Here is a 14938-nt window from a genome sequence, read left to right as displayed (position 1 = left end):
CATGATATGAAATGCATGTTGGGATGACAAATACCACAAACCTTCTTTCTTCGCTGTTATGAGTAGGGTAAAAGAGACATATTTAGTCGACATGCATGGATGATCAAATCATAGTCACGTAATGCATGCATAGGATAAAGACATGTAGAGGAAGTCAACCCAAAAGGGACAAAAAGAAAGAAAGTGAGAAAGAGACAATGCTAGAGGCTGACCTGCAGGTATGATACAAGCTTTGAAGAATTTGGTGAGAGTAAGAAAAAAGAAAGAAAGAGTACTAAGAGAAGAATTTGCTTTGTGCAAAAGAGGTGAAGGGAGTGGCCAATTATTTATAGGTAACAAAAATAACAAAAGAGAGGTAAACAACCGTTCACGAGAATGTTCGACCAGCATATACCCCTGCTTTTTCGGTTCTCTTTGCCCGGGTCAACCTTCTTTGCCCTTTCCTCAATTGCTGGATCACTATTCTTTTTTGTTTCTTTGCTTGAACTACGCAGTATGTTTTTATGTCTGTACTTAAATTCGTTATTATTCCAAATAATTACGATTTTCCTTTGCTTCTCGTTATGGAATTAATTACCATCTACTACTAGTGCGCTGCGCTGAGTTACTTGAGCTCGGGGCTATGCCATAATTTTCTTTCTTTCCTTTTCTGTTTTTTAATTCAAAAAAGTCAAATTTATATTCACTAGATTTGACGTGTGCCATCCGTCAGCCACGTATCATTTCGGCATAGCCAAATTAGTAATTATATTTAAGTTTGATTAAGCAATTCATCTAATTGCTTCATTCACTTTTTATTCATTCTGACAGTTAATTATTAATGTACCCTCCAGTCATCAGTGGGTAAAATTGTGAGAAATGCACACATAATAAATTATCGATTCAAATCTTCCCAATTGCCCCCTTGTCTATCATCACCCCCATCCTCCAAACTCAAGGGAGAAAAGGAAAGGTATCAAAGTTATTTGAATTTCGAATTTAATGTAATATGAATTGATTGTATTTTGTATCTAATATGAGTTATTTGTGTTTTGTATTTAATAGGAACTGATTGTGTTTTATTAGGAGTTGTTATTTTATGAGTTAGTTACATATTGTCGCTAATTCAAATTTATCTATAATTTGTAATTCTGAACCTATTTATGGACAACATTTCAATGAAATGAACAATAGTGTAGATATCAATTTTTATCTAAAATTTTAAATTTTGAATTCAAATTACCTTCATATAAAAGAAATTTTTTTGTTTATGTCTTTCCTTGTACATAAGTTTAAAAAAATGGGTGAAGGAAATAGAACGCTTTTTTGTAAAATCATCTAATACTCTTATCATCTTTAAATGAGTTACCTCAATTTAAGGGTTTGACAGAAAAAAATAAAAATAAATTATGAGATTAGTATTTCTTTTATTAAAAGAAATAAAAATATATCATTTTACATAAGAGAAAGAAATATACAATAGAAATAATAGAAAGAAAGTGTGAGCTTTTTTTAATTTAAATTTCAAATAAAAAACAATATTGTTAAATAAAAAAAATACCATTCTTTAAAATGGTAAATATTTCTACTATAAATTATTTAAGCGCCCTTTTTCAATTTTTTTATTTTATTTTTTTCTGGTTCAATTCAAAAACAACCCATCCTCCTTCTCTCTCTTCATTCCACTCAAAGACGAAATGCTAACAATCACCCCTTCTTAGTTTTCCTTTCCATTCATGCTTTGATCTCGTCTCTCTTCCTCGATCCCAATTACACAGGTCAGTTTTTTTTTGTTGAGATATATAATCCCACATTTGTATGTGCAATTAATGTAGAGTTTATAAGGTCTTGGCACTCTCACCTTTGAGCTAGCTTTTTTGGGTAGTGTATCCCAAGGTTCTTTACATAGTATCAGAGTCTCTCGCCGCCCCCTCGTGTGAGGGGGACATTGGTTGTATGTATAACTAATGTGGAGTTTATAAGGTCTTGATCCCACCCTTTGAGTTAGCTTTTAGGTGGTGTATCCCGAGTTTATTTACAGTTTTCCAATTTGGATCTTGTTTTCCAATTTTCCCCTTCGATTCTTCTCTCGTTTTCTGTGTGTTTTATGTTTTGTAAATGTGTGTGACGGTGACTCGATTAATTTGCGGAAATGGTGGTTGATGATTGATTGCATTTGCAGCAAATCGTATTGCCCTTACTGTGTCCAAGTGAAGCAACTCTTCGGCAAATTGGGTGTCACTTACAAGGCCATTGAGCTCGACTCTGAATGTTAGTGTTTCGTTATCCTTTTTTTTTTTTTTTTTTTGAGCTTTTATTTTTCAGGCACCCTTTTTTTTGGGCTTTCGTGAATAGCGAAAAGGTGTTCATCTTTCTCCTTGAACACCATGTGGGCATAATGCATTGTTTTAAACAGATGATAAGGTTAAGAGTCATTACTCATTAGTCTTGTACATGCCTTTTTCTGTTGTTGTAGAATGTAGATGTTGTTACTCAGTATGTGACACAAAATGATGCTGAGCTATTGTGAATTCTTGTCATTGTTAAATTTTATAATAATTTGCGGTAGTATCTCCTTACTTTAGTTTTTAACTAATTGAAGAGGAATACTTCATTTCAGGTAGATTGTGGTTGTACTATTGAGGAAGGATATATTTTACTGATTTATGTTTTGATCAAGTCACATATATAAAGCGTGATTTGATTATCTATTGCACTTAGAGTTTGCTCTAATAAAACCCTCCAAGATATTGTTTTCTTAGGGAAAATGTTTTCAGTTAAGCACGTTATCTCTTGTCAGCTGCTCTCTTAGTTTGACGTGTTAAAATGTTGCACTAATGAAATAGGTTGAAAGAAGCTGTAATTCTGTAAAGAAGCATTTATCCTGTAGTGTATGCTGAGGTCACCCTCTGTATCATGTTGTATTGCATATTTCTAGTCATCTTTACCTTTCATCGCATCATTGCTAGACTGTTTGATGCAGGCTTAAAAACATCTTGTGTTGTTTTAAAAGGTAATTTCTGGGTGTAGTGGTACCTGTTAGGTCTTTGGCACTGTTAACTACTTATGCAGTTTCATTGTGCTCGTGGAGACACGTTTTTAAATGGTTTGTCTACCTGCCTCAACATTTTTAAAGTCATGACCGTAAGAACCCGCCCTTAATGAAGGGAGTTAATTAATTAATTATATGAAATTAGGAAATAATTTCATAATTGACCTTAATAATTATTATGAGGCTTTAATAATTATAGTAAGTGATTAAGAATGCTGAAAATCGTTTTCGGAAGAAAAGTGCAGATACCGGTTCTGTTAGTCGGTATAAATACGTACCGAAAAAGTATCCCGAAAAATTATAATAAGTGCATGATAATTACTAGATTAATATGTAGGACTTGTAAAACGAGTTTCAAGTCAAAATAATAAGAACTGGTGCCAGAAACTGATACTGGCTATGAAAAGCGCGTATCCTCATCACTTTGGGAGGTACCATCCCAAAGCTATGCTCCCACCATTAATTTATTACAAACACACAAAATCAGGAAAGATTCAATCATAATTATTTATTCTTTAAGTATTATCATCTCTAAATGAGTTACTGAAGGGCATTATAATTTTCCAAAGTATCATAATTCTAACAACTATTATCATAAATTTTTGAATTTATATAACAATTCAAATCTTCAACTGTCATCATAGTAAAATCCAAATCCGATCATCATCGTAACTTTCCAATTTATTCAAGGATATGATAATTCAAATCTTCAACATTCATCATAGTAAAATCCAAATCCGATCATCATCATAACTTTCCAATTTATTTAAGGATATGATAATTCAAATCTTCAACATTCATCATAGAAAAATCCAAATCCAATCATCGTCATTCAAATAATCCAATCACATCAATTATCATAGTTATTAATAATATAAATATTCAAATTCAATCATTAAAACACATATTTGGAAAGTTTTTCTTAAAGAGTAGTATAATTCCATAATTTTCATAATTATTCAATAAGATCCATATATTGCACATGAATTAAATCTTATACCATACATTGCACATAATTATAATTTCTAAAATAATAACATTTTATATCATATATTGCACATAATCATAATTTCTAAAATAAAAGTTTATATCATATATTGCACATAATCATAATTTCTGAAATAATAAAATTTTTCCAAAAATATTCTAATTATCATATGTAGTAATTTAAATTTAAAAAAAAAACAAATACCTATATATATAGAAATGTTCATACCAAACTATTAAGAACATCTACGGATTACATTCAAGGATTATGCCCAAATTTCATATAATAGAGATAACCTAAACACCTAAGGATTAGGATTACATCCAAGTTTTATATAAAAGAAATAACCTACGAATAGGATTACGTATACCAAAATTCATATCAATATAATCTATGACTCTCTAGGGATCAAGATTACCTGGTCTCCGTTTTCGCTAACTTCTAGAAGAAAAGAGTAATTTGGGGCAGAGAAACGGTTGGTAACCAGAAGAATATAAAATAAATTAAACTAAGTTTTTGAACTAAGAAAAGAGAATAGTACATGAGAAATGTTGAAGAGTGAATTGATTTGATTAGGCTAGACCTCTATTTATAGTTGAAGTTTTGGGCTCAGATATTGATTTCGTGCATTTATTTTCTTTTTCTTTATTGATGTATCTGGCTCAGATATTGGCTTCATACACTATTTTATTATTAATTTCTTATGGCTCAGATTACAGCTAACTTATTTGCTAACTCAAGGCTGACTCATTATTGACTCATCATATCTAATCAAATTACCAATCAACATTACCAATCAATCATTACCAATCAATCATTACCAATCAATCATTATTAATCAATTATTATCAATCAAACATTACCAATCAAACATTAATGCTTAAATCATCAATCAATTAATAATCCAATTAATCACAATTTATTATCTAATATGTGTATATATATATATATATATATATATATATATACATATTAATATTATTTTATTAAATAATGTAGAGTATTATAAAGTATCACAATTATTTTCCAATAGCACTCATATCACACAAAATTATTTTATCAAAATTTATATTATAATTTGTTATATATTACTACTAATTTATAGTTTATTATTATTATTATTATTATTATTATTATTATTATTACATTAATAAAAATATGGGGTATTACATTAATAAAAATATGGGGTATTACATTCTACCCTCATTAAAAGAAGTTTCATCCTCGAAACTTAAAAGTTTGAGCCTCAAATTAACTAAAAGGCATAAGATAAAGTTAATAAAAATATGGGTTATTACATTCTACCCTCCTTAAAAGAAGTTTCGTCCTCGAAACTTAATTCTTTTTTTGAAACCCCCTTAAAAAAAAAGTAAGCAAACAACAAAGAGTCATGCATAACCAAACAAACAAGACAACATAGAATACAATAAATTTAAAACACTACAAATTAATAAATTGTTAACTTTAGCCAAGCTAGAAAAAAAAAGTTTCGAAACTGAATATCTTCTTTAAACAAATAGAAATTTTTATTGCACATATTATCTTTCATTTGCTAGAAAATTTTTAATCAATTCCAGAACAACTCTAAAAGAAAGCTAATTACTTTTATTAAAATAAGAACGAGTTACTAAAGATAGCATATAAAATTTTTAAAGAATAATATCAATAATAATTTTAAATCACAAAATAATTCCAAACAAATAATCATCAAAAGTTCAAAGAAATAAAACATATTTAAAGGACAAGAAAAATAACCCTTCAGTACCTACCTCTCTCGATTTATTTATTTATCTTATGTCCTTTTATTTTATTTCTTAATTTTTATTTTATTTTATTTTATTTTTATTTATTTAACTCAGGGATCTTTGATCCCTCAAGTCAGTATCAAAAGCAAACCCCAAGCCGAACCAGGGGCTCTAATACCATTTTCTAACACCCAAAATTTCTAACAATTTATAAAACAATCTTATAATAAATAAATTATCAAAATTCATTTTTTTTACAATTATAATAATAGAAATATTGCGGAAGCTAATCTAAATCTAATTTGGGAAATGTTACCGCTGCACCTGTACAATGGACAGGTGCAAGACTAAATTTATTACATTAAAATAAAACCAAAGACTAAAGTTTAAATAAAGGAAATATGTCTTATGCATTTATTTAAATCTCATAAAATTTCTAAACTTAGGAACTAGCTAGAAATATCTGAGTCGTGATCCTAACTTCCCACAGCTAGCCCTATCCTTTGCAACATGCTTCACTGAAAATCTGCTCTCCCGTGAAGGATCATTGCAAGTTAAACAAACACAAAAGTCAGCAAAACTGGTAATCCCAATCAAAATACAATTAATGTAAGTAATAACAAATTAAATCAAATATCAAATAGTGTTCAAATCAATTTCACATTAATCAAATCAAATAAATTATCGATTCAAATCTTCCCAATTGCCCCCTCTTCTATCATCACCCCCATCCTCCAAACTCAAGGGAGAAAAGGAAAAGTATCGAAGGTTATTTGAATTTCGAATTTAATGTAATATGAATTGATTGTATTTTGTATCTAATATGAGTTATTTGTGTTTTGTATTTAATAGGAACTGATTATGTTTTATTAGAAGTTGTTATTTTACGAGTTAGTTACATATTGTCGCCAATTCAAATTTATCTGTAATTTGTAATTCTGAACCTATTTATGGGCAACATTTCAATGAAATGAACAATAGTGTAGATATCAATTTTTATCTAAAATTTTACATTTTGAATTCAAATTACCTTCATATAAAAGAAATTTTTTTGTTTATGTCTTTCCCTGTACATAAGTTTAAAAAAATGGGTGAAGGAAATAAAACGCTTTTTTGTAAAATCATCTAATACTCTTATCATCTTTAAATGAGTTACCTTAATTTAAGGGTTTGACAGAAAAAAATAAAAATAAATTATGAGATTAGTATTTATTCTATTAAATGAAATAAAAATATATCATTTTACATGAGAGAAAGAAATATACAATAGAAATAATAGAAAGAAAGTGTGAGGTTTTTTTTAATTTAAATTTCAAATAAAAAACAATATTGTTAAATAAAAAAAAAATACCATTCTTTAAAATGGTAAATATTTCTACTATAAATTATTTACGCGCCGTTTTTCAATTTTTTTTTTTATTTTGTTCTGGTTCAATTCAAAAACAACCCATCCTCCTTCTCTCTCTTCATTCCATGCAAAGACGAAATGCTAACAATTACCCCTTCTTAGTTTTCCTTTCCATTCATGCTTTGATCTCGTCTCTCTTCCTCGATCCCAATTATACAGGTCAGTTTTTTTTTTTTCTACCAATTTTGTATCTTGTTTTCCAATTTTCCCCTTCGATTCTTCTCTCCTTTTCTGCGTGTTTTATGTTTTGTAAATGTGTGTGACGGTGACTCGATTAATTTGCGGAAATGGTGGTTGATGATTGATTGCATTTGCAGCAAATCGTATTGCCCTTACTGTGTCCAAGTGAAGCAACTCTTCGGCAAATTGGGTGTCACTTACAAGGCCATTGAGCTCGACTCTGAATGTTAGTGTTTCGTTATCCTTTTTTTTTTTTTTTTTTTTGAGCTTTTATTTTTCAGGTACCCTTTTATTTGGGCTTTCGTGAATAGCGAAAAGGTGTTCATCTTTCTCCTTGAACACCATGTGGGCATAATGCATTGTTTTAAACAGATGATAAGGTTAAGGGTCATTTCTCATTAGTCTTGTACATGCCTTTTTTTGTTGTTGTAGAATGTAGATATTGTTACTTAGTATGTGACACAAAATGATGCTGAGCTATTGTGAATTCTTGTCATTGTTAAATTTTATAACAATTTGCGGCAGTATCTCCTTACTTTAGTTTTTAACTAATTGAAGAGGAATACTTCATCTCAGGTAGATTGTGGTTGTACTATTGAGGAAGGATATATTTTACTGATTGATGTTTTGATCAAGTCACATATATAAAGCGTGATTTGATTATCTATTGCACTTAGAGTTTGCTCTAATAAAACCCTCCAAGATATTGTTTTCTTAGGGAAATTGTTTTCAGTTAAGCAAGTTATCTCTTGTCAGCTGCTCTCTTAGTTTGACGTGTTAAAATGTTGCACTAATGAAATAGGTTGAAAGAAGCTGTAATTTTGTAAAGAAGCATTTATCCTGTAGTGTATGCTGAGGTCACCCTCTGTATCATGTTGTATTGCATATTTCACCCTCTGTTTGATGCAGGCTTAAAAACATCTAGTGTCGTTTTTAAGGGTAATTTCTGGGTGTAGTGATACCTGTTAGGTCTTTGGCACTGTTAACTACTTATGCAGTTTCATTGTGCTCGTGGAGACACGTTTTTAAATGGTTTGTCTACCTGCCTCAACATTTTCAAAGTGCTAACATACCTGTATTTGCTTATGAGTCCAATATGGCATTTGTACTTTTATGTTTACGTTGGAATTGCTAATGTTCTACTAGGTAATTCTTATCTTGTCTTTTCAAATGGTAGGTACCCCCTCCCCTGCTTGTGCTTCCATTCCCTGCAGAACTAGTCTAATAATCTCTTCATAAAATTTTTTAGCGATGATGATTTTAAGAGCTCACATTTGGTTCTGAATTCTGATGAAGCATCTTGCCAGGTGCTATCATCAATCTATTTGGACTCCTTTTCTTGATATTAAGTATAGATGATCACAATAAGCTATACTTTCTTTCGGCATTCAAGACATAAGGAGTGTAATAATTTTAGAAACTAGTCATGAACAGGAATTATTGAAAGAATGACCCTCCTTTATTATTGTGTTTTGTTGATTTGTCTGCAATTACCGTAGTTGGATGTGGTTATTATCTTTGCACCGTTGGCTTTTTTTCTTTCCGCATTAAGAACTTTTGCTTTTTCAGTTCTTAAATGGAGAGTTCGAAAATACTAGGTCTAAGCAAATTATATATCTCTTTGCGGTGCCTTAACGGATAGAAAAATTAGAAATACTAGTTACTGGATATAACATTTGTTAGATTCTACAGTTATAGCAATTGCTTATAGTCACCACTAATGATGTATGAGTTCTTCCTCACTAAATCCATTACCACAAGCATGTTCCACAAGTGGACATGTCATAAGATTGTGATAAATTCTACATGTAGGATTTTGTTATGTTGATTTTCCTTCTTTAGTCTTCAGCAAATAAATATGCAAAAATAGCTTGTAGGATAATTTACAAGTGTTTGTTCTACTTTTGAAGTATTTATGCTTTCTGTTGGTTTGCTATTTTTTATAAGAGGAAAAGCTTCATATGAATAGCAAATAAAACATATTCCGATCCATGTGATGAATGTAGGTATTACTTTCAATATTAATTTTTTCATACCAGTTACTGTAATAGTCCTAACTTAATTAATTAGCAAATTACATGTAATTAAATAATTAAACATGTTTTAGTGAGTAAAATTAAGTATAAGGCTTAATGAAATGAATCTGAGTCATTTTGGAGTTAAAAAGTGTACTCAGTGAAAATTAAGGGGTATAAATGGGTACTGGCGAAAGTGCCCAAAATATAAAAATAAAATTATAGATATTCCTAGAATAATATTCCAGACTTTTGGGTAAAGTTTGGTAATTAATGGAGTTGAATAGATAGACGAACCAATACCCACATGTTACCACTTAACTTATGTTAAGTGATAAGAAGCAAAAAGAGAACCCATTCCCCCCGTTGCCCGTCGACAGCAAACAGAAAGGAGGAGAAGAGAAGAGAGGGAGAAGAGAGGAAGAAGGAGGGAAAACCTAGAGATTGCAAATCTCAACCATTTGGAGTGATTCAAAAGCCTAAACCACTCTAAATCTTCCCCTCTTTCATAATCCAAGCTTAGTTCTTAGTGGGGAGCTTTGTGTGGTGAGATATTTCCTCTCAAAAATTCGCCCATTTGGTGAAATTTGGAGTTTTGAGTGCTTCAACCTCCATTGAAGCTTGAGGAGCCATCAATCCTTGGTTGTGCAACCATTGGTGGTAAGATTCTACCCCTTGAACTTTATTTTCATGGAAAATTGCATGAGTTAGGGTTCAATGAATAGTGAATTGGGGTTTTGATGAAATGTTGTTCAAATTAGCTATGTTCTAGGAAGAATGGAGCTTAGAGCATGTTATGGAAAATGCTAGGAATGTCATTTAATCGGTAAAAATAAGCCTAGTTAGTTAAATGAGTATATTTGGAAAATGGCAAGAATATGACACTTAGATATTAGATTTCTTGCATTGTTAATGAATGGTTTGACTTGGTTGATTGATGATTGCGTCCTTGTGATGTCTAGGATTGAGACATTTGGACCAACCGTGAGTGATCAACCATTGGAGCAAACTATGGAGCTTGACTAGCTCCTTGGAATAGGTAAGCTCTTGCTAAGTTGGGATGTAGAGTCGTTGTGGTATTAATGAGTATATATGAATATTCATTGTAAAGTATGATTGATGCTATGGCACCTTGGTGTAGGTGTGTTACTTGTAAGTCATTGTTGAAACCAAAATTGATTGGTTGCTGAACCGTTGGTGGTGAACAAAGGTTGAACGGAAGCTTTGAGGTAAGCCTTCGGACCTTGGGTGTAATTCCCTTGACTGTTCCACCAAGCCCTGAAAGGGTAGAGGTTGTGATTGTGTATATAAATTCAATAAAATGGTGTAATGCTTTGTTATACGTATGTGTATGCATTTGGTCTGGCATAGGATGGTGTTTCCCTATGTTGGTATGTTGCATGACGATGCGTAAATCATACTTGGTAGTTAGCTGGCCAGTAGGACTATTTGCATCTGAGTTTCCTTAGGACAGCTTGAGAGTTCGAGGGATTTCTCCTGGAGATGTATTGCACTTTGCATAGATATGTATTTACTGCATTATTATTGTTATTGCTATTACACTGATATGGAACTGTGGGGTGGAGAGAAGCTCCAAAGACCCCTGGTTTACTGGATATATTCGTATATCTCACCCCGTGTTGTGGGGACCCCCTTTCAGGTAAGGATGCTGCAGGAGCCTCTGGTGGCAAGTGGCCATATCTGGATTAGCATATGCATGAAATGTGGCATTTCTTTTGAGATTATACATGTTGTTTTGTAGCTCACATGTATAGAATTGTAATTAATAGGCAATGCTAGATTTATGATTTGTATATTGGAATGGACTTAGCATATGCTCATGCCTTTGGTCATCTCTTTTGTTGATGGGAGCCAAGGGAATGATCATAGTGTTTTGTAAGCTAAGTTCCATGATTTGTAATGGATATGTACTGTAAATGATGCCTACTTGAAATTCAATATATGCATGCTTGTTATGTATTGAGTTATTGAATTGGTTGGGCTGAGAATCAATTAGGTACCTTTTGTTTAAATTGGGAAACGTTGAGAAAACAAAGGTTATGCTGCCCAAATTCTAGCTAAATCTCATGAGGAGAGGTTGGATGAGTGCTAGGATTTAGTTTTGGGGCATGGACAATTGGGGTTTGGAATGGGGATGCATCTTCCCCTAGACTTAGACTTGAAAAATGTGGGAATTGGAATTCCCTGGCAGAGCGCTTAAGCGCCCAGGAGCGCGCTCAAGTGCCCTGCTGCCCCTGTGAGTGCCAATGCATTCGGCCTCCTCGCGCTGGAGCGCCCAAAGTGGGGGCTTAAGCGCCCAGGATTGCGCGCTTGAGCGCCCTGGTTTGCGCTTAAGCGCCCTTCGCTGCAGAAGGAAGGGAGGCTTACTGTCTCCTCGAGTTTTAGCGCCCAGAGTGGGGCTTAAGCGCCCAGGGTTGCGCGCTTGAGCGCCCTGTTCCGCGCTAGAGCGCCCTTAGCCACTGAAGGAGGAGATGCTTCTGTCTCTGCGCGCTAAAACGTCCAAATGGGAGCTTAAGCGCCCAGGATAGTGCGCTTGAGCGCCCTGATGCGCGCTTAAGCGCCCATTTACACTGAAATACCTGATGCTTCCTGCCTCCGTGCGCTTAAGGGCCCAGATGGAGGCTTTAGCGCCCGATAACGCGCGCTTGAGCGCCCGGTAGCGCGCTGAAGCGCGTGGGGCCTGTGACCAACACTCTCTTGTGTTGCTCCCGATTATCATAACTTGGGCTACAGTGCTCCGATTTCAGCGCGGTTTGAAGCCACGCGTAGCTAATGAAGAGATCTACAATATAGTAGAAGTTGTGAAATAATTAGGAAGTAAATTAATGGTTTAAAAATGGAATAAGAACATGATGTTAAGCTTAATTTATCTGATTCCGCCTGGTAATATGGTTATGATCACGGAATTGGGTATTATAAGTTCGGTATGTTTTAAAATGAAAAATTTATCCGGATTTTAATTGAACCCTTGTGATTGTAACTGCGCTTAATATCATAATGTGATGTTAACAAACCAGTTCTAGAACGGAGTGTTACATTTTATGGTATCAAAGCAGTTTCGTAGGGAATAACTGTTGGCTATTGTTGAGTATGCCTAGTGTTTGATGCTTTATAGTTGTTTTAGTACTCTTTATGATTATTGCATTTGTGATCACTAAGTGTGGGCCTGATCAACTCACTTCTTTGTGTAACATGACGAGGCACCGAAACAACCCCGGACCATCAAACACCAATGCTCAGCCATAACCTGTTTTGGCTGCTCTTGTGAGGCCTAGAAGTGGCCGTGGGGCAACGGGCGTACAACCTGATCCCGTGGTTGAAGCTCTTGCAGCCGTTCAGAGGGAGTTGGCTGCTAGCAGGCAAGCCAATGAGAATCTAATGAAAACAAATGAAGACTCGCGGACTGCCATGGCCGCAATGATGACTGAGTTGAGGACGTTGAGGGGTCCTAGGCCCGTGAACCGGCAACCCACTCCTCCTCCTCACACTGCTACGCCTTCTCCACCTCCTTCACAGGAAGAAGGTGTAGTGGGTAACAATGAAGGTGAGGGTAGTCACCATTCTGGAAGTCGTAGTCATCACACCGAGGTTCGTCAACCTCGAGTTGAGAATGTCGGTGACCATGAAGTGGAGGAAAGAAGATTGATGGCTTTCCGAAAACACAAACCTCCTTCTTTTAAGGGAGGTTATGAGCCAATGGCGGCTGCAAAATGGCTCCAAGCTATGGAGAAGATATTTAGGGTGATGAGATGCCCTGACGCAATGAAGTTAATATACTCTATGTACATGCTGGAAGAAGAAGCGGAGGATTGGTGGACTAATACCGTACAGCCCCTAGAAGCTGAAGGCCGGGAAATCACCTGGCGGTTGTTCGAGACATTGTTCTTGGACAACTATTTTCCTAGAGAGGCTAGGGAACAGAAGCAGAATGAGTATAACGATCTCAAGCAAGGGTCAATGTCAATTGACCAATACTTTGTAAAATTCAATGAGTTGGTGAAATACGCCAACTATGGGCGAGCCTTACCCACTCCGGCTGAAATGACCTCCAAGTTCCAATGGGGTCTTAATGAGAAGATGTCTCGGAAGATGTCAAATTGTGACATCCGAGAGTTCAGTCGGTTTGTAAATCAGTGCAGGAAGGTAGAAGAAGTGTACAAGGTGTCCCAAACCAAGAAGCCTTCTGAGGCCCAGACACCTAGTTCCAATAAAGCAACGGGCTCAGGTTATTGGAAGAACAGAAAGATGCAAGGCAAGAAGCTAAATGTGAATATGCCTTTTGACTTGTTCAAAAAGCCCGGGACTCAGAAGAATTTTGTTGATAGAGGACCTCCTCCCAAGTGCAAGGGATGTGGCAAGGAGCATAGAGGTCCATGTGCTACCGGTGAGGTGATCTGTTTTAAATGTGGAAGATCCGTTCACTATTCCAGGCAGTGTCCTCAGAACGAAGCGAGGACTATGGCAGTTCAAGCTACTGCTGTTCCTGTCTCTGTGGTTCCACCTATGCTAGAGTCTCAGACGGTTGGTAGAGTATATACCATGGACCGTCAACAATCGGAGAAGGCTCCTAATCTAGTGAAAGGTACAATTTATATTGATGGTATGAATGTTGAAGTGTTGTTTGATTCAGGAGCTACACACTCCTGTATGTCTGATTTTATGGCCGTTGGGCTAAATCTGCAAATGTACGACATTCGCCCTCCAATGAAAGTGGTTACTGCTACTGGAGAGGAGTGTTATACCTCCGTGATTGTGTAAAGATGTTGAGTTCAAATATGAAGGCCGAGATTACGTGCTGGATTTTATTTGTTTACCTATGATCAGCCTTCAAGTTATCTTGGGTATGGACTGGTTGTCAAAGAACTGTGTTATGATAGACTGCTGTGGTAAAAGGATTGTGCTTGATGCTGATGATTCTGCTACTAGTTCTTTCCCATATCTATCTGTGTTGCAGGTTAGAAAGGCTTTGAGGGCCGGGGCATTGGGATATGTCTTTGTGGGGGGTTTAGTAGGCGGAAGTCATGAGGAGATTGTCACTATTTCCGTGGTGAGGGAGTTTGTGGATGTGTTTCCAGATGAAATTCCACAACTTTCGCCTCATAGAGAGATTGAGTTCACGATTGATCTATTGCCTGGTGTGGGGCCTATCTCTCTGGCTCCGTATAGGATGTCACCACCGGAATTAGCCGAGTTAAAGAAGCATATTGAAGAGCTTTCGGCTAAGCAGTTTATCCGGCCAAGTGTGTCCCCGTGGGGAGCACCAGTCATATTTGTTAAGAAGAAGGACGGTAGCATGAGATTGTGCACTGATTACCGTCAGTTGAATAAGGTTACCATTAAGAACAAGTATCCTCTCCCTCGCATAGACGATTTGCTTGATCAGTTGAGGGGTGCTTGTGTTTTCTCAAAGATTGATTTGAGGTCGGGTTATCATCAAATCCGAATTAGGCAGGAAGATATTCCGAAGACTGCCTTCCGATCTAGATATGGACATTATGAGTATCAAGTAATTCCATTTGGACTCACTAATGCTCCTGCGGTGTTTATGGA

The sequence above is a fragment of the Gastrolobium bilobum genome, unplaced genomic scaffold (assembly GCF_033153095.1).
Source record: "Gastrolobium bilobum isolate Gb01-03AN ecotype WA unplaced genomic scaffold, APGP_CSIRO_Gbil_v1 utg25010, whole genome shotgun sequence".
NCBI lineage: Eukaryota > Viridiplantae > Streptophyta > Magnoliopsida > Fabales > Fabaceae > Gastrolobium > Gastrolobium bilobum.
Note: the sequence above shows the minus strand (reverse complement) of the source record.